General features: G+C 42.2%; 1 protein-coding gene across 1 annotated transcript in view; it reads right to left on the minus strand.

Moving 5' to 3' along the window:
- WDFY3 (WD repeat and FYVE domain containing 3) overlaps positions 1-20,111 on the minus strand; it is a 5,086,165-nt gene that overhangs the window by 1,443,666 nt on the left and 3,622,388 nt on the right. The gene's annotated exons all lie outside the window — the stretch shown is intronic.

Consider the following 20,111-nt stretch of genomic DNA (forward strand, 5'->3'; position numbering starts at 1 on the left):
GCAAATTCAGAGCCGAAAAACTGTTCTGCAAATTCTGACCGACGTCTAAGCGTCCGTCGGTTAAAAGAAGCACAGGCTAGACAAGCTGCTACGTCGTGGTCTGGGCCTAAACAAGGTAAGCAGTAAGAGTGGAAATCTTTATGAGGTATTTGTTTCCCACAAGTTAAACAGTTATTCACTTTTTCTGACATCGGCTGAGGCAAGAAAGAGTCCCCAACGGGGTACTTAGCTTTTTAGAAGTCTTCGAAGTAGTATTCGGTATGAAATCTCTGGTTCTGACCGACCGGCACTTGCGAACAGCTTCTGCTTGGGCACGCGCAAGAAAGACTGAGGAAAATGGCATCGGCTGATGCCTTTATACCCGAAAAACTGCAGCTATGACGTCGGGTGAAGTGCGACACCAGCCGAAGCCAGACCCAGACTTTGGAATCCGGCCGACCGAAGGGCTGCCTGACGACAGGACTACCCATTTGTAAGGACTGCAGATGCACCCTTGAAGGACATCTGGAAGTGACTGGCTCCCAGCCGGAAGTGTAAGTGACTCCTGGATGCCTTGTCCATCTTGTTCTGGTAGTAGGCATCCTTGAGATCGATGGAGCACATCCATACTCCTTTTTCCAGCAATGGAAAAATGGACTGAAGCGTGACTTGGACTTCGGAACGTAGTTATTCAGTCGACTGAGATCCAGAATGGGTCTCAGGTCCCCTGTTCTTTTAGGCACCAAAAAGAGTCTTGAGTAAGTTCCTGATCCAATATGGTCTGAGGGGACTGGTTGGATGACTCCTTTTTCTAGCAGCTTTGTAACTTCTAGTGCTGCTTGATCCCGTTGACTGGGTGGGACGTCCAGGATTCTTCTGACTGGAGGGGGTGTTGATATAAAGGAAATAGCATAACCTCCGGTAACTATTCGAAGCACCCAACGATCCTGGGTGATGCTTTCCCAGGCTTCTGGATGCAACGAAATTCGGCCCCCAACTAGCTCTGGAACAGCACAGTTGGGCAATGCCTCAGGAACGCTGGAAGGAAGATCCGCGAAAGGAATCGCAGTCTCCCAAGTTGCGGGGGCCTCCTCTGTCTCTAGGACGGCGTCTTCCAGAATAATTTCCCCCTCCTCTGCCTCTGGAGGGGGACTCACCTTGAGCTGTAGGAAAAGGCCTCTGAGACTTCTTGAACCACATTTTCCCCCCTCTCTGAGCCTTGGGGTAAGGCCTAGAAGGGAGAGAGAAACGGGCCCCTATGGCAGATAGTGTCTTTCCCTCCTGTTCGCATCTGGTGAGGGTGTCTTTCACTTTGGTCTCAAAAAGAGTGGACCCATCAGAGGGGGAGTCAGTGAAGGAAGACTTAAAGGCCTCCACGAAATGACACAGGTGCATTCAGGCTTGCCTTCTGAGAGCTACACCTGAGCTAGCTGCCCTACTCGCCCCTTCAGCTGCATAAGATATGAGCCTCATGGACGAGTTGACAATGGAACCAAGGGTAGGCAACTGGGCATTAACAGTTTGCGTTACCACTTCAGGCATGTTACCCGTCAGAGTATCTCCTAGCTCCTTAAAGAGATCTCTTTGGAGCCGAGTGAAATGACAAAGGTAATTCAGCGACCGCAAGGTAAAGGTCGCCGAAGACAGGGTACGCTTCCCGTACCGGTCCATACTCCTGGACTCCTTGTTAGGAGGATGGACAGAAGAAGAAGCCTCTGCAACTTCCTGCTGAGTGGCAGCCGCCACCACCAAGGCATCTACTGAAACCCCTTTGGTCAGGAACTCCTTCCCCGGGGGAGCAGAAAGGAACTTATTTGGACGTCTGGGCACCGGTTCCACGGAATCAGGGTTCTCCCACACCCTTCGACAAATCAAATCCAGGAGTTCGTCGAAGGGTGGAGACACCCAGGAGGCGGAGGGTTGAGCTCCGAAGGCCTTGAGGAATACCGACTCCTCCTCAGAGGGGGTCTTGGAAGGCCAGTTGCCTCTCTGCCTCAAAATCTCCAGGATGTCGGAGAAAGAGACATCATCGGAGGACGACTTGGGGGACCCCTCTGACTCCTCGAGGTCGGTATCAGAGGTGAGGGACTCGTCCTGGGAGTCTATGTGCTTCCTCTTGCACAACTTCTTTCTGGGGACTCCTCAGGCACCGACTCTGAGGGGCCCTCAGAAAGTAGGAGACCGCTCAAGGGGATATCCCCAGACCTTCGGGCTCCGCCATCCATGGATAGGGGGACGTCAGAGACTCTAGCCAGGGTGTATGGGGACGGAGCGACCGATCCAGGTGATGTGACTGACGATCTAGCCAGTGCGCTCCTCATGGCCTCGAAGGCAGGTCCCCCTGAATCAGAGGACCGACCCGTCTCTGAGACCACGACCGGAGTCGAGATTCCACGAGCTGATGCACCGAGAGGGAGACTTGGAACTGACAGGAGTCCCGAGGTATCCCCCTCGGGTCCGACTGAGGAAACCAGAGTACCGAAACCAGAGGACGGAACCGACATGGTTGGAGCTGACACCGGCTCCGATAGACTCACCTGGGGTATCGGTGCCGAAACAAGGACATCAGTCAGAGCTGGGCACTCCGGCTCCGGCGACACATGGGTGCTCGGAGGAGGAATCATCGGTACCAGGACAGGGACTAGCTCTGGAGCTGACTGGGTCAGAGCCGAAAACAGTTTTGTCAACACCGGCAACTGCAGGAGCCTCTGGACCACCCTATCCACATCCAAATCAGGCAGCCTAGAGGATTTGGAAGAAATAGAAGGAGATCGGGATCTCCTACATGGAGACTCATGCCTGACACTGGGTGACCGGCTCCGAACAGGCTCCAATAATATCGGAGCCGAGGTCGACTACAGTACAACAGATACCTCCTGCGGCCCTGAGAACAATGGAGCCGAGGAGGTAGTATCCATAACCGAGACTTTCTCCTGCTGCCCCGAGGACAATGGAGCCGAGGGGGAAGTATCCATTTTTTAAACCTTCTCCAAAGGCTCCGGAGAGGCAGACGGAGCTGGAGATCTTTTCTTGGCCTTAGCAGGCTTAGATTTAGCACTAGAAGATGAAGAAGAATCTAAGGCCTCCTCAAAAGAAGGCTTAATCAGACCTTTTAAAATCAGTTTTTTTTTTTCCTGCAGTACCCTAGGGCTAAACACGTGGCAAAAACTGCAGGACTCTTGTAGGTGAATAGCACCCAGACAATAAACACAGATGGAATGCCCATCTGTAATGGACATTTTGTAGCCACATTTGGTACACTTCTTAAACCCGGAGTGTTTATGTTCTTTCTGTTCTTTAGACATGATAACAACCGCACAACACTCAGCCGACAGAGACAACACAAGAGGAAGGCGGGAAAAACCAAAACACACTAACGGCCAAGTAAACTCTAATTTAAACGTTTCTTGGAGGGAAAACAACTACCCACAACTCAAAAACCCAGCACAAAAAAAAAACAAGTGAACAACACTGGAGAGGACTAGGTCCTCTAACTTAAACGGGCCTAACCCGCGAAACAGTGGGATACCACAAACAAACACAGACCTCACAAAAGCTCACAAGAACTAGTCAAAAAAAGAAGAGTAGCTATTAAAATAGCTTTTGCAATACAACTGACTACTAAAATACTTAGAAAGTATTTGAAAAGGGTACTTAGCCACAGCCAAGCGAGACCACGTCCTAACTCTACGAGCGGCAAACGAGATCTGGGGCTAGGGCGACGTGTATCTTGGGATACCGGGTTAGCCCAGCCAATTAGAGACTTTGTGCTAAAGAAATAGTTGGCCGAGTCGGAGCCGATTCCCGGCTCCGAACCCGTGAGTAAAGAATGGAGGCAAGACAGGACCACATAACATCAGGTGGATTTGTTTTTTTGGTGGATGAGGAATCCCTTGGAATGGTGGGAGCATGCACCAAGTCATGTAATATCCTCTATGGAAGATAGTGAGGACCCATTGTTCTGTTGTTATTCTCCGCCAGAAGGGAAGGGAGAGGGTGAGTTGAAGGGATAAGGGTGTTTCTGGATGCAGAAGGGGTGAATCACAGTGGAGGAGGCCTGGGTTGGCCAGGCTGGCTCCGAAAGGGTGTGGTAGAGGCTCTAGAGGGAAATCTGAGAGAAGAAGTCTTTCTCGGCTGTCTATGTCCCCTTGATTGTGGTGCTGAATGAAAGGATTGCCTTCTTACAAAGGAGAGTTTCTGAAGATAGTTCCTATGATATCTAGGAATAGGGGATACCATAAGGTGTTTGAGGTTCGTTAACTCTTTACCATTCTCGTGGAGGGATTTGAGTAGCTCAACAGAAGCTTGTCAGAAGAGGGCCTTATTGTCTAAGGGTGCATCCAGAAGTTTAGTTTGAACATCCATGGGAAGGGGCTGTAGTCGTACCCAGGAGTAACATCGCAGCACTGATCCAGAAGCAGCAGCTTTGGATGCATCTTCCACAGCATCATAGCTGCACTTAATAGAGTGCCTGGTCACTTGGGATGCTGTTGACAGAAGTGAATTTAGTTGTGCTCTGATAGAGGAATCCTGAACCTCAGAAAACAATATGCACTTGGAAAAAGCCCACAAAGACCTCTGGATGCAATAAAAATATATTTAATAGTCACTCCACTTGGTAAAAAATAAAACTCATAAAAATACCCCTTTGGGTCACAGTACATACACATTAACACTTTAACAGAATAATGAACAGCGTTTTTGTCTCCCAACAGACTTCTTCAGATGGAAAATGTACACTGAGTTAAGATCTCTGTATATATACTGATTACTTAATTAGAAAACCAATGTCATTGGCAGGGCATTAAATATTCACAATTTTGTATAAAGCAATCATAAAAGAAGCTGAGTGCTATATAAAACACTGACATATACATAAATATACAACTATTTATATAAATACATAAAGTAGCTTTCTACCATCAAATAGCCTTGAAAAATGCTTATATTTTTATATAAATATTCAATAAAATATGATTCAAACACATTTATACTGAGAACAAGCTAAATGCAGTTTTATCTAAAATGATCTAGCACCATCCAGTGGCTAAATAGTAAAACTTTTTTACACAGACAACACGCTGGAAGCACAGAAAAAAATGCAGCATTTTCATTATAAAATTCATACATTCTTAAAACGTTTTACCCATAAAATACCTATCTAAATAAATATTATAAAACAGTATAAAATACATACAAATATTGCACTGTTTAACAAAGCAAACACATTATAAAACATTATAATTTTGCTGACCTTAGTTTAAGGACTGGTTTTAAAGAAACCAAATCATTAAGCCCAGGGGTCTTAGTGGCTTCTAGTAACAATTGCCATTACAGTTCTTTGTACTCAAGTCTAGCTTCCCATGGGCCACCTCTAATATCCTTATGTACCACTTCCAAGACATAGGTTCATAGGTAGGTACTAGGCTATCGGCCCTAGGGCCCATACAAGCCTAGCCAAAAAATGTACCCTGGCTTTCGCCAACCAAGAAAATTATTTTCCTGTGCCCCTGTCGAGCAGAGCCACAGAAGTGATCCCCGGGGCGAATTTACCATTTCCCATCCAATCATCAAGATTTTTCTTGAAGAGTGCTAATGAGGAGCTCTGTTTGACATAGATAGGTAGTCTGTTCCAGAGTATGGGAAGTCTCTGGGACAGGAATCTATCCCTCCAGCATGTTCTGTTTATTGTGGTGACAAGGTTAAGGTCCCTAGAGCGTGTAGCTCGGAGGGATTGGGATTTCTTTAAGTGGAGCATGTCCAACAGCTCTGGGTATGACATAGCTTTGTATGTTAGGCAGATATCGCCCCTGAGTAGGCGATATGCGATGGAGTAAAGCTGTAGTTTTTTGAGACGGTCTGCATAGGGCATCTGTTTGAGGCCAGTAATCCTCTTTGTGAGGCATTTCTGTGGTCTGTCCAGTTGTTGTAGATGTGTTGTGAGGTACATACCAAAAGGGGTGTTGTACTCTATATAACGGGTCTAATGAGTGATGAGTAGAGGGGAACAATGACCTCTTTTTTTCTGGATGAGAATCCTTTTGTGATGAGATGAGCCACGTAGAAATATTTCCTGACCACTGTAATAAAAGAAAAACTTGGCATCTTGGCATTGCAAAGTATGCCTATATAGTGCATTCTTTTTACAGTTGTTCCTAATGTCATACTGGTGCCCATACATTCTACTTCTTAGTTTTTTCTCTGATTTACCTACATAGAATGAGTCACATTTACTACAAGTAACAAGATATACTATTCCATTTGTTTTGCATTTTGCAAAACACTTACTTGTTATCAGTCTATCCCTGCTTCTCAGGAAGACTGTATCTGTCTTGTTGATCCATACACTTTGGGAACAACGTCCACACTTAAAAGTGCCAACTTTATCCCTTCTAACCATGTTTCCTTTTTTTCTAAAATATTCTTTATACTTCTACCTTTTCGGTAGGTACATTTAAAAGTTTTTTTGAAAATGAAGCCCAAATCTGATGTAGCACTAAACCTGGTCCATTCCTTTTCTAATAGCGCTTTTATTGCATTTGAATTAGCATTGTAATCAGTCACAAAGTTACTAGCCAAATGGCCATTGCCATTGTTTAACATTTCTTGTTCAGTAACATCATTCTCCAGTAGGCCTTAACCTAAACCAGGTTTAAACTTCCCCTTCCTTCCTTCTCTAACTTCTTGTTCTATTTTTTTAATCAGGTCAGCTGGGTAACCTCTTTCACAAAACATCTTGAATAGTTTACTGCATTCTACCTCAAAATCTGTATCATCTGATGTCATCCTGCTCCCTCTAACATATTGATCTTTTATTATTCCTTTCTTTTGAAAGAACGGATGTGCACTGTTGAATGCTAAATGGGAATTAGTAAATGTTTCATTTCTATATACTTTCGAGTTAAATCTTCCTGGCTGTTTGGTGATAGAGATATCAAAGTATTCAAGTTTGCTTAAATCAGTTTTGTATGTAAACTTTAAAAATTGCGTCAAGTCTTATAGATACTTAACAAATTCTAAAAATTTTTCCTCAGTATCTACCCATAAAAACACACAATGTCTCGGTATCTTTTATACAATTTCGAGCAGTTACTATACCTGGAGCCAAGGATAAATTTATCTTCCCAAAAGGATAAAATAATATTTGCATAAATGGGGTCACATTTGGCCCCCACTGCCACACCTTGCTGTTGTTGGAAGAATTCACCCTCATAATGAATGAAATTGTCTAACAATTTCCATAAGCATTAAAATCAAATAAAACTCTCTACTGCTAAATTTTCTATACTTCACTAAGACCACTGAGGCCAATAGTTGCCTCTGAGGGGTCAATTACAGCCCCTTTGGCCAAGTTTTTAGAAAAAAAATTGAAGACAATGGCAATGAGTGGCCAAGGTGTGGTGAAGGACTGTTGGTACCAATTAAGAAACATAAAGGGAAGTATGTATAAGGAAGGAATGATTTTTATAACAATGTATATAGTTGATTTATTTACCTCAATTCCTCACACAGAAGGTATGAAAATGTTTGAAGAAGCCTTAGTGAAGTTACGGAAAATTTAGCAGCGAAGAGTTTTATTTGATTTTAATGCTTATGGAAAATGTGTTAAAAAACAATTTCATTCATTATGAGGGTGAATTCTTCCAACAGCAGCAAGGTGTGGCAATGGGGGCCAGATGTGCCCCCATTTATGTAATTATTATTTTATCCTTTTGGGAAGATAAATTCATCCTTAGCTCCAGGTATATTAACTGCTGGAAATTCTATAAAAGATACCTGGGCAATATGTGTTTTTTATGGGTAGATATTGAAGAAAAATTTTTAGAATTTGTTAAGTATCTATCAGACTCGACACAATTTTTAAAATGTACATACAAAACCGATTTAAGCAAACTTGGATATCTCTATCAGCAAACAGCCAGGAAGGTTTAACTCGAAAGTATATAGAAAGGAAACATTTACCAATTCCTATTTAGTATTCAACAGTGCACATCCGTTCTTTCAAAAGAAAGGAATAATAAAAGGTCAATATGTAAGAGGGAGCAGGATGACATCAGATGATACAGATTTTGAGGTAGAATGCAGTAAACTATTGGAAATGTTTTGTGAAAGAGGTTATCCAGCTGACCTGATTAAAAAATAGAACAAGAAGTTAGAAAAGGAAGGAGAAGTTTAAACCTATTTTAGGTGAAGGCCTACTGGAGAATGATGTTACTGAACAAGAAATGTTAAACAATGGCAATGACCATTTGGCTAGTAACTTTGTGACTTTCCCTATCCTGCTGACCTGTTGTGAATGCACCAAACCTGCATGCAAAAAAGCCGGGCCAACAGTGTAACACCCCCCCACTCAACTACTAAGGTACCCAGTGAAGCAATTCTGCAAGAAGCAAACTCCCTGTGGATAAGCCACCAGAGAAACTATCAGCAAGTACATGTAAAAAAGCCGGGCCAACAGTGTAACACCCCCCCACTCAACTACTAAGCTACGCAGTGAAGCAACTCTGCAAGAAGCAAACTCCCTGTGGATAAGCCACCAGTGAAACTATCAGCAAGGTCATTATACATTTACTTGTATCTGTAAACATAGCAAAGGTATCGGCAGTGGGAAAGTGTTTCCTTAGCTGGTCCCCATCCATTTCTTAGTTGCTAGCCTTTTTACATTTCTGCAGTCACTTAACATACCCCTGTATAACTACATTTTGATGCGTGTTTTCAGAGGACAGTCCCCCTTCCTTATTACTGCTCGTTGAGTAGCTCCTTTTGTTTCTTCTTCTGTTCAACCTATACTCTCTACAACTAAAAACACTTTGATTCTTGACCTCACTCACCTACACCGTGCGGTGCACGTGTAGTGCAGGGCACTGGCTGCTGCTACCTGTGAGCCTCTTTCAACCCTCCTCCTCCAGCTGTGTACTTCCCAAGGTTTTTAAACCCCTGCAAAAAAAGGTGTTTGACCAGAAACACTTTCCATATGCTGCTGACCTGTTGTGAATGCACCAAACCGTAAGGAATTTTCTCAAGTACTCCTGTAACTAAGGCAAAGGGTACTGTACAAAATAAAACAACAAGGTTTATGTAATCAGCCTATCTGCTCCTTTGTAATACCTTACCTTTGGCAAAAACTGGAAAACCCTAATAGATTGGCTCTGCACCCTCGGGGTCTGCTTGGGCCTTGCTTCGCTTGGCTCACTCCGCTCCCCTACCCTGCCCCCAATTTCCACCCGCCCCACTACTTCTAGATTTATTCTAACCCCAAATCACCTGACCACTCCCTATAGCCAATCATCTGCAATCTTCACAAATCCCACCCCTGATTAACTCTCATCCAATTAACACTGCTTTCATCCAAATACAATATGACACAAACCATGCTCTTCTTCCTTACATCTCTCCTAACCCTCACAACCCTAACCTACACCACATCCTTATACACATACATACCACTACCACACCACCCACCATACAGCACATACCTTCACTCCTGCAAAAACCCACATAAGCTTCCCAACATCCCCCTTTTTATTTAATAACAACACAACAGTACTTTCCACTATCTCACACTAGGAAAATATCATGCAAATTACATATAGATATTTTACAAACAATCAGACTTCATCTATTATTAAAGAAATTCCTCCTTACCTCTGGAGATATTCACCCAAATCCAGGGCCAAGTAACATTATACCCCCAAACAAGCACACAGCAGACCTACTAATCATTAACCTCATCTCTCGCAGTATATCAAACAAACTCCCTCACTTACACGCATTCATAACCCACTACTCCCTGACATTCTAACCATAACAGAGACCTGGCTAAAACCCAGCACACAGAACGAGAAAATTCTCCCTCCAGGATATAATATCCTAAGACTAGACAGAAAGGGAAAGAAGGGAGTGGGTGTTGCTATTGTCTATAAAAATACACTTACTATACAACCCCTAACTCCTCTACCTAAATTTAATACTGCTGAGATCATAGCCTCTATGCTACAACTAAACAAGAAAAAGAGTATCAATATTCTTTGTGAGCATATCCCTCCAGGTAATAACTCTCCAATAATTGAGGAGATTCTTCAATGGGTAAAAGATAACCTCCCACAAGAGACTAATCTACTAGGAGACCTAAACACTGATTGGCTAGCCTGCAATTCTAAAAACCCCACTAACTACATAAACCTATACGGATTTTCTCAACGTATTCAAAAACCTACTAGAGTAGATGAAAAGTCCCAAAAGGAATCTATACTAGATTGGACATTATTAAACTACCCAGAACAAAACTACCAAACAGGTTGTCTATCGGACAGCCTTAGCGACCACCTCCCAACTTTCCTCCTATGCAAACGTATTAACATACCCAAACCTACAGCCTATAGACAAGTCAGAAATTATCCCAATGTTAACCCTCTAGATCTCAACACTACGTTACAAAAATGTAACTGGGAACCACTATGCACCCTTGACTTGGACCAAGCAGTGGATTATTTTAATACTACTCTCACTAAGGTCCTTGACCTAATAGCCCCCATAAGAACAATTAGAGCTAAACTTTGCTCTACACCATGGCTTAGTAAGTCCACTAGAGCCCTATTAAAATCCAGAGATAAGGCATGGAAAACCCAGAAGAAAGACAACACAAGTCTTTCCAAACAAAACTATCAACACCTTAGGAACCAGGTCAAACAACAAACAAAACTTGATAAACAGTACTACTACCTACGTATCCAAAACAAATACTCCAACAACCCTCAAAAGTTCTGGCATGCAATTAACTCCCTACTAAAACCAGGTAAAACCACCACACCAGCTCACACCTCAACCTCCACAAATACAGACAGCAATATATCCTCCAAATTCAACTAACACTTTACTGAATCCATTAAATCTCTATCTACTCAACTATCCAAAAATAGCTACACATCCATGCCAACAGCTCCTAACAACTCATCTCCCTTTACTTTCTCACCTGTCCCAACCTTTACAATAAAGAAACACCTCTTAAACCCACTACTCTTGCAGCAGATGGTTTACCAGCACATTTCCCAAAAATGGCTGCCGACTCCATATCCTAGCCAGTCTCAATCCTTATCAACCGCTCTATACAGGAATCCTAGATCCCTCGACTGTGGAAAATCTTCTACATTATTCCCCCTCATAAGGGTGGAAACTCTTATGATTTCTCAAACTACCGCCTCATTGCCATTCTCTCTCTTTTATCAAAGATACTAGAGGAATGCATACACTCTCAAATCATGCATTTCCTAAACTCAAACAATCTCCTCTGCCCTACACAACATGGCTTCCACCCACACCACAACACAACCACCACCCCACTCACCTTCACAAACCTGGTTAACCAACATAGAAATAACAACAGATTTGTATCTGCTATATTCCTTGACCTCTCCAAAACATTTGACATGGTTTCTCACTCCATACTAATAGATACTCTAACATCTTTAGCCTTTTCCCACAACAGTATTGCTTGGTTTAAAAATAAGCTATCAGAACGACAACAAGCTGTCCAGTGGCAAGGAGTTTTATCACCTCTACTCCCAACCACCATTGATGTACCCCAAGGCTCCATATTGGGTCCACTACTCTTTTCTATCTTCACCAATAACCTACATATCTCTACCCTGCAGGCCTCAATAATCCAGTATGCAGATGATTCCACCCTAATCTGCTCAGCCCCATCTCTTACCTCCCTACAGCACCTCGCCCAGGAATCTTTTGCCTTAGTAGAAAAGTGGATCACTAATATTCAATTCATCTTAAATCCTAACAAAACAAAACTACTTCTATTCACCCCAAACAAATCAAAAACCTCTCCACTCACCTTCTCTATCTCCCCCAATAATGGTATTATCATTTCACCCTCTCTCCACACCAAGCTCCTTGGCAATGAAATAGACAACAACCTCCACTTTGACATCCATATCTCTCAAACTATAAAAAAGTACACAAAAAATGGGTTCCCTTTAAAAGAAAAAAAAAACTTTCTATCAGATCAGGCTAAGGTCATCCTAGCTCATACCCACCTTCTTTCTACACTAATTTATACAGCCCCAATTCTCACTTATCTTAGGAAATCTGACCTAGAGAAACTTGAGTCCTGCTATAACAAAATTGCCAAGTTTGCTAATAATTCCCCATTCAGAACCCATCACTGCATACCTCTTAGGCAACTTCAGTGGCTTGAGCTCCCACAACTACTAGTCAATCACGAACTTATCATATCATACAACTACCTAAAATAAACCGACAAAACTCCCACTCTAACATAATTACTAATTGCACTCCAAATTGTCCACTCCGCTCTGCCAACAAATCACTCCTCTCTATTACCTCAGCTAACAACACAGCCAGTAAAGCTCTATTTTCACACATTATAGCAAGAACTTGGAATAATCTCCCTATATCCATGACTTCTGCATCAGATATCCCACAATTCAAAAACTCCCTTAAGGCCCATCTTGTAAGTTCTTGGCTCTGTCCATGTGTCACATAGTCCCAAAATCTGTTACCTCTACACTTTCTCTTTTCTCTCTCTGTACATGCCCCAGTAAGTATGGTTCTTCCAAATTATATTCCCTAGACAAACATGAACTTGTTGTAATCTCTATCACCACAAACAGAATGTACATATGAAAATATTGCCGATTTGATTTGTCTGTACTGTTTTTCATTCCTCACTAGATACTACTAGTATAACAAATGCTTTTTTCTATACTACATATAATAATATTACTGCTGTAATGTTTGTTTCGATTAAATTTATTTATTTTATTTTTATTTTTATTTTACATTTGTTGACCGGGCTAGTCTAGCTGGATATATGTCCATTTTCAGTAGAGGCCCGGGGAGAAAAGCTCCACTATTTGTAACAAGTATCATCATAAAAAGGCAATAAAAGGTTACATTAGAAACATAAGTAGTTATAACAAGTTAAACAGATAATATAAATTGAACATAAGGTCTTTTTTTTCTTTTTTTTACTATAGTCATATGACAACATATATTTACAAGGTTTTTTTTTTGTGCAGCAAAAGTTAACAAGGGAAAGGGTGAAGGAAAAAAAATGAGGTTAGTCTGGATTAGTGCAGGAGCAAAGCCAATGTTTATTGAGATAAATTTTCAGTTGTCTTTTAAAAAGTAGGAAAGAGGTCAAAGATGTGATATCAGAGAGTAGTTTATTCCATATTTTTCCAACAGAGTTGGAGAATAGACAGCCACCTGCATAATTGTTGGGTTTGATAATATTAATCTGAAGTTTATTTGAAGAACGTAGTTGCTTCAGGTTATTGTATGGTGAAATAAGGCTAGAAAGTATTGGTGTGTTGGCTGGCTGATATAGAATCTTATAAGCTATTAAGAGCTGTTGAAGTACAAGTTGGTTAGGAAGTTTGATCCAGCCTAGTTCTTTTAAGTTCAAGCAGTGATGAGTTTGATAAGGAGATCCTACTACGAATCGAGCTATATTATAATAGGATGTTGCTAGTTTTTTAATGTTGTTTTTGGAAAGATTAGTGTAAATGGGGGAAGCATAGAGAAGAGTAGAGATTAGGTGAGATCGAGCTATGGTGGACCTTGCTGTAGGTGTTAGGAAAGGTTTGATTCTGTAAAGGGATCCTATTTTTTTTATTAACTAATTTGATTGTGTTGTTGATGTGAGAGTCAAAGTTGAGGTTATTATCAATAGTTATTCCTAATAGTTTTGTGGTCAAGTCAGGAGAAATGAGAGTACTGTCAGAGGAGGTAAGAGTGAAATATGGTGGAGTAGATTTACGAGTAGGTGAAAAAAGTAACAGTTTGGTTTTCTTGGGGTTAAGGAGTAGACAGCAGTGAGAGAACCAATGTTCTACAGTGTTAAAAGCTTTTTGAGTAAGAGACTGGAGTTCTGTTTGAGAGGTAGCAGTACAGATTACAGTAGAGTCATCTGCATATTGTATGCAGGTAGTATATGAGATAGCAGATTGTAGGTTGTTAATAAAGATTGAAAATAGAAGAGGGCCTATGATAGAGCCTTGAGGTACACCTAAAGAGATAGGTAGAAGATTTGAAAGTGAATTTTTCCAGAGTACTGCCTGCAGACGATTTTCTAGGTAAGATACAAACCAAGATAAGGCAAGATGGTCAAGAGCAAAAGATTTTAGTATGTGTAGTAGAAGTTTATGATTCACCATATCAAAAGCTTTGGATAGGTCGATGAAGACTGAGGATGATAGTTGTTGTTACGGTTAGTGTTGATGGAGTTAGTAAAGGAGAGTAAAGCAGTAGTGGTACTGTGGGAAGGTCTGAAACCATGCTGACAGTTAGCAAGTAGGTTGTTGTTAAGAAGGTGATAAGTATTTGTTTGTGAATACATTTTTCCATGATTTTAGCGATTGGTGAAAGGAGTGCTATTGGTCGAAAATTAGAAAAATCATTGGACTTTCCCCCTTTATGTAGTGGGATGATATGAGATATCTTCCAGATAGAGGGGAAAATTCCTTCCTTTATAGATCTATTAATCAGGATGGAAATAGGGTAGGCTAAGGCTTTGGCTCCTATCTGCAGGAATTCTGCAGGCAGTTTGTCTGTAGAGGGAGTGGTAGGTTTTAACTTTTGGAGCAGTGACGAAATAAAGGAAGTAGAAACAGGTTGTAAGTGGAGGGTGGGAGGTGGATTTGATGTAGGTGGAAGTAGGTTAGAGGTATCAGGAGATAGATGACTAGCAAGAGTTTGGATAGTATTTGTGAAGAACGAGTTGAAGTCATTCGCTATTTGTGTAGGGTTCTCTGGGTTAGAGTCCTGGGGGTTAGGTGTAATAGAATGACCAGGAGATAGAAGATTATTAATACTGGCCCAGAATTTTTTAGGTTCCTTATTGGTGGTTTGTTGCAACTGAAGGTAATAGTTCTTTTTGTCTGTCAGGATAGCTCTTTTTGTGCTGTTTCTAAGCTCTCTAAAGTTTTGGCGATCAGTTAGATTTTTAGTGGTACGCCATTTTGCCCAAGATTTGTTCCTAAGAATGATTCTATACCTAGCATTATTAGTTAGCCAGGGTGCTACTTTTGTTTTGGTTCTGATGGTACGACTTGGGGCATGTTGGTCCAGAATAGATGAGAATGTGGTGCTGAAGTAATCTACTGCTTCATTAAGGGGGAGATATTTTAGTGGGGACCAATTACATTGTTTTAGTTCAGCTTGATAATGTTCAGAGTTAAAATGCTTTTATGTTCGTAGTGTTCTATAAGTGGCAGGTAAAGTGAGGTTGGTTTTGTGTCTAATGACATAAGTTAATGAATGGTCACTTAGATCATCTGGAAGGGTAACAGACTGGTAGGTTTGTTGGGGGGTATTAGTCAGAATCCAGTCTAAGATGGATTCGTGGTTGTTGGATTTATTGGTTCTGGTAGGACAGTTAATGAGTTGTGTGAAGCCATATAGGTTTATGTGGGAGGTGGGGCTTTTCTCCCCAGGCCTCTGCTGAAAATGGACCCCGTCCAGTCGGACCATCCCGGTTAACAAATGCAAAATAAATAATTACAATGCTAATTCAAATGCAATAAAAGCACTATTAGAAAAGGAATGGGCCAGGTTTAGTGCTACATCAGATTTGGGCTCCATTTTCAATAAACGTTTTAAATGTACCTACCGAAAAGGTAGAAGTATAAAGAATATTTTAGAAAAAAACAAGAATGAAGGAAACATGGTTAGAAGGGATAAAGTTGGCACTTTTAAGTGTGGCTGTTGTTCCCAATGTATATGGATCAACAAGACAGATACAATCTTCCTGAGAAGCAGGGATAGACTGATAAGTGTTTTGCAAAATGCGAAACAAATGGAATAGTATATCTTGTTACTTGTAGTAAATGTGACTCATTCTACGTAGGTAAATCAGAGAGAAAGCTAAAAAGTAGAATGTATGAGCACCAGTATGACATTAGGAACAACTGTAAAAATAATGCACTATATAGACATACATTGTAATGCCAAGATGCCAAGTTTTTTTTTTTTATGTCTTGGAAGTGGTACATAAGGATATTAGAGGTGGCCCATGGGAAGCTAGACTTGAGTACAAAGAACTGTACTGGCAGTTGTCACTAGAAGCCACTAAAACCCCTTGGCTTAATTTTATTTTATTTAACATTTGTTAACCGGGAAAGTCCGACTTGGAACAAAGCCAATTTTCAGCGGAGGCCTGGGGAGAAAGGCTCCAGATGCATGTCTTTGTAATGTGGGAGGAAACGGGAGCACCCGGAGGAAACCCACACTAACACAGGGAGGACATGCAGACTCCACATAGAAGGCACCCCAGCCGAGAATGGAACCAGAGAACCTCTTGCTGTGAGGCAACAACGCTACCGCTGCACCACTGTGATGTTTCTTTAAAACCAGTCCTTAAACTAAAGTCAGCAAAATTATAATGTTTTACAATATGTTTGCTTTGTTAAACAGTGCAATATTTGTATGTATTTTATACTATTTTATAATATTTATTTAGATATGTATTTTATAGGTGAAAAGTTTTAAGAATGTATGAATTTTATAATGAAAATGCTGCATTTTTTTTCTGTGCTTCCAGGGTGTTGTCTGTGTAAAAAAGTTTTAGTATTTAGCCACTAGACAGTGGTACAGCGGTAGCGTTGTTACCTCACAAGAAGAGGTTCTCCCGTTCGATTCTCGGCTTGGCTTGGGAGTGCCTTCTGTGTGGAGTCTGCATGTCCTCCCCACGGTTGGGTAGCGTTCGAAAGACATGCGTGCATAAATGGGCATGCCTTCGTAAGGTTTGGCGTCGAGCTGGCACCTCGACGTTTTGTAAAAATCTACTGCCAATCATTAGCGGACTGGAGTTCTGCTGTGGCGACATCTTACCAGGAAAAAGCCAAAAGACAAACAATGGTGCTAGTAGATCATTTTAGATAAAACTGCATTTAGCTGGTTGTTCTCAGTATAAATGCATTTGAATCCTATTTTATTGAATATTTGTATAAAAATATAAGCATTTTTCAAGGCTATCTGATGGTAGAAAGCTACTTTATGTATTTATATAAATATTTGTACATTAATGTACATGTCAGTGTTTTTAAATAACACTCAGCTTCTTTTATGATTGCTTTATACAAAAAGAAATGATGACTTACCATAACGTTCCATCTGAGTTGTTGATCTTCTTCCAGTCATCACTGATGAGTTCGGTTCCGAGCCCTCGGAACCGAGTCGGCCTTATACCAAGCTTGCGTGTGTACCAAAAACTCTCTAGCTAAGCTGCTACCCACAATGCCCTTTGCTCAGTTACCTCAGATCAAGTTTGCATGCAACATATAGAGGAAGAAATAAGTCAAGGCCATCTCTGCACAGAAACCCTAATACACCACAAAGACCCAGAAGACGGTGGGAGGGTGTGATGACTGGAAGAAGATCAACAACTCAGATGTAATGTTATGGTAAGACATAACTTCTTTATCTGAAGTTGTTAATCTTCTTCCTATTCATCACTGATGGGATCGAGTCCCCAGCTACTTGGAGACCCTAGGTGGCCCTTATGGAAGAACATTCCTGAGAACCATTGACCCAAAGGCCGTTCTTCCCCTGGAAATCAGATCCAATTTGTAATGTTTGATAAAAGTGTGGGGCTTAGCCCAAATGGCAGCTGCACAAATGTCATCCATGGAGGCCCTAGAGTGGAAGGTAACAGATGCTGCAAAAGCCCTAGTTGAGTGAGCTTTGTTTTGGCCAGGTTTAGATCCTTCCATAAGTAAATATGTGAAGGCAATGCAATCCCTGAGCCATTTAGACAAAGTAACTTTCAATACTGCGCCTCCTATTCTAGGACCCACAAAGGAAATGAAAAGCTGGTCCGACTTGCGAAAGGATTTAGTTCTGTCCAGATAGAAACGTAATTGCCTATGAATATCTAAGGAAACTAGGCAATATTCACCCTTGTTAGAGTAATTTGGGAAGAACACATGGAGCTCAATGGACTGGTTAATCGAAAAAACAGAAACCACTTTGGGGAGAAAGGATGGGTTAGTACGAAGTGATACTCTGTCCTTATGAAAGACCAGCTAAGGGGCTCTTTATACATAATTCTTGTAATTCAGAAATTCTTCTGGCTGAAGTTATAGCCACCAGAAATAAGGATTTCCATGACAGGAATTTTAGATCACATGTCGCAGCCGGCTCAAAAGGGGGCAGAGAAAGAGACTGCAGAAGCCAGGACAGATTCCATACCACCACCGGCTATCTGATGGGAGGCCTGCTCTGGAAAATACCCTCGAGAAAAGTCTTGCAAAGGCGAGAGGAAATAAGTGGCACTCCATCTGACCTGTTATGAAAGTTGGAAACAACTGCTAGATGGACTCGAATGGTGGAAGCTGAGGCCCCATTGTCAAACAGTTCAGCCAGATAATGAAGAATAGTGGCTATTGGGGGCTAAGAACGGGATTATTTTCTGATTACGTGACCAAATAGAGAATCTTTTCCATTTGTCCCTGTAAAGTTTCCTGGTGGATGGTTTATGAGAGGCCAAGATAATATCACATACGGGTGAGGAGAGAGTTTCCTGTACTGCCTGGCAACTAATGGAAGTGGAGAAACCAAGCTGTCAGCTTGAGGGTGGACAGACTCTGGGGAGTCAGCCCTTGCGGGTGAGATATGAGGTCCTGACGAGTGTCTAGAATCCAAGGAGGTTGTAACAGTTGAGGTTGAAGGAAGGGAAACCACACTTGATGAGGCCAGAACGGGGCAATGAGGATCACTTTGCTTCTCAACCGAATAGCTTTCCTTAGAACAAGGGGAATTAGAGGAATCAGAAAATAAGCATAAAGGAGACCCGTGGGACAATCGTGGATCAAAGCATCTCTCGGTGACTCCCTGAGAGGGGGAAACAGGGCAAAGTAGCTGCTGCATTATGTGTTTGAGGGAGAGGCGAAATGGTCACAACATGGCTGGTTCCAACGACTGAAAATTTCCGCCGCTACACTCGGGTTGAGAGACCACTCGTGAGGATGAAGAATGCATCTGCTCAGCCTGTCCGCAATCACTTTGAAGCTCCTTGGGATATGCGTTGCGATCAGAAAGCAGTTGGAAGCTATCGAACACTGCCAGATTCTCACGGCTTCATGACATAGGGGTCAAGATTTGGTCTCTCCCTGTTTCTTTATGTACCAGTCCACGGACATGTTATTCGACTGGACAGCAATCTTTCCAGATGGAAGGAGTGGATGAAAAGCTTGCAACGCCAATAGCACCGCTCATAACTCCTGGACATTGATATGCAAGTTGACCTCTATGTCGGACCACGTGCCTTGGACTGACTTTCCCTGAAAGTGCCCCCCCCCCCATCAAGGAAGCATCCGTGGTCACCGTGGCGCTAGGCTGGACAGACTGGAAGGGGTGACACCAAAGATTTTTGTCCGTACTCATCCAGCAGAGGAAATCTAGTTTGCAAGTGTTAATGATGAGAATCTGTGAGCTCAGGGGGTGAAGACTGGGTATCCACTGGGCCTGAAGGAGCCATTGTAGTAATCTAATGTGTAGTCTAGCTAAGGGAATTATAGGGATGGCTGCAGCCATAGATCTCAAGGCTTGGAGGGCTCCCCTTGCAGACACCTTTCTTCAACAGAGTATCACTTGAACTTGTGCCCTTAGCCTCTGAAGCCTGTGGAGAGGAAGTGAGATCAGGCTTGACTGGGTATTGAATATTGCCCATATAAATTCCAGTTGTTGTGAGGGTTGAAGGTTGGATTTCTCCCAATGTATGGTGATGCCTAGTGATTCCGCTAGAGCCAGGGTGTAGCAGAGGGCCCTGACCAGAAGACGCTTGGTGAGGGCGGAGAGGAGCCAATCATCTAGGTATGGAAACACCTGGAATCCCTGAAGTCTCAGATGAGCTGTTACCACTGCAAGGCATTTCGTGAACACTCTGGGGGCCGTCGAGAGACCGAAAGGCAGGGCTCTGAATTGGTAGTGATTGGCTCCCAACCAGAAGCGAAGGAGGCTCCTGGAGCGCTTGTCCATCTTGATATGGTAATACGCATCCTGGAGATCTAATGAGCACATCCACACACCCTCCCACAGAAAGGGGAGGATAGTTTGAATCATGACCATGCGAAATTTGGTAAGAATTACTGATTTGT

This window comes from Protopterus annectens, chromosome 17.part0 (genome assembly GCF_019279795.1).
Source record: "Protopterus annectens isolate FY-2018-M chromosome 17.part0, PAN1.0, whole genome shotgun sequence".
NCBI lineage: Eukaryota > Metazoa > Chordata > Ceratodontiformes > Protopteridae > Protopterus > Protopterus annectens.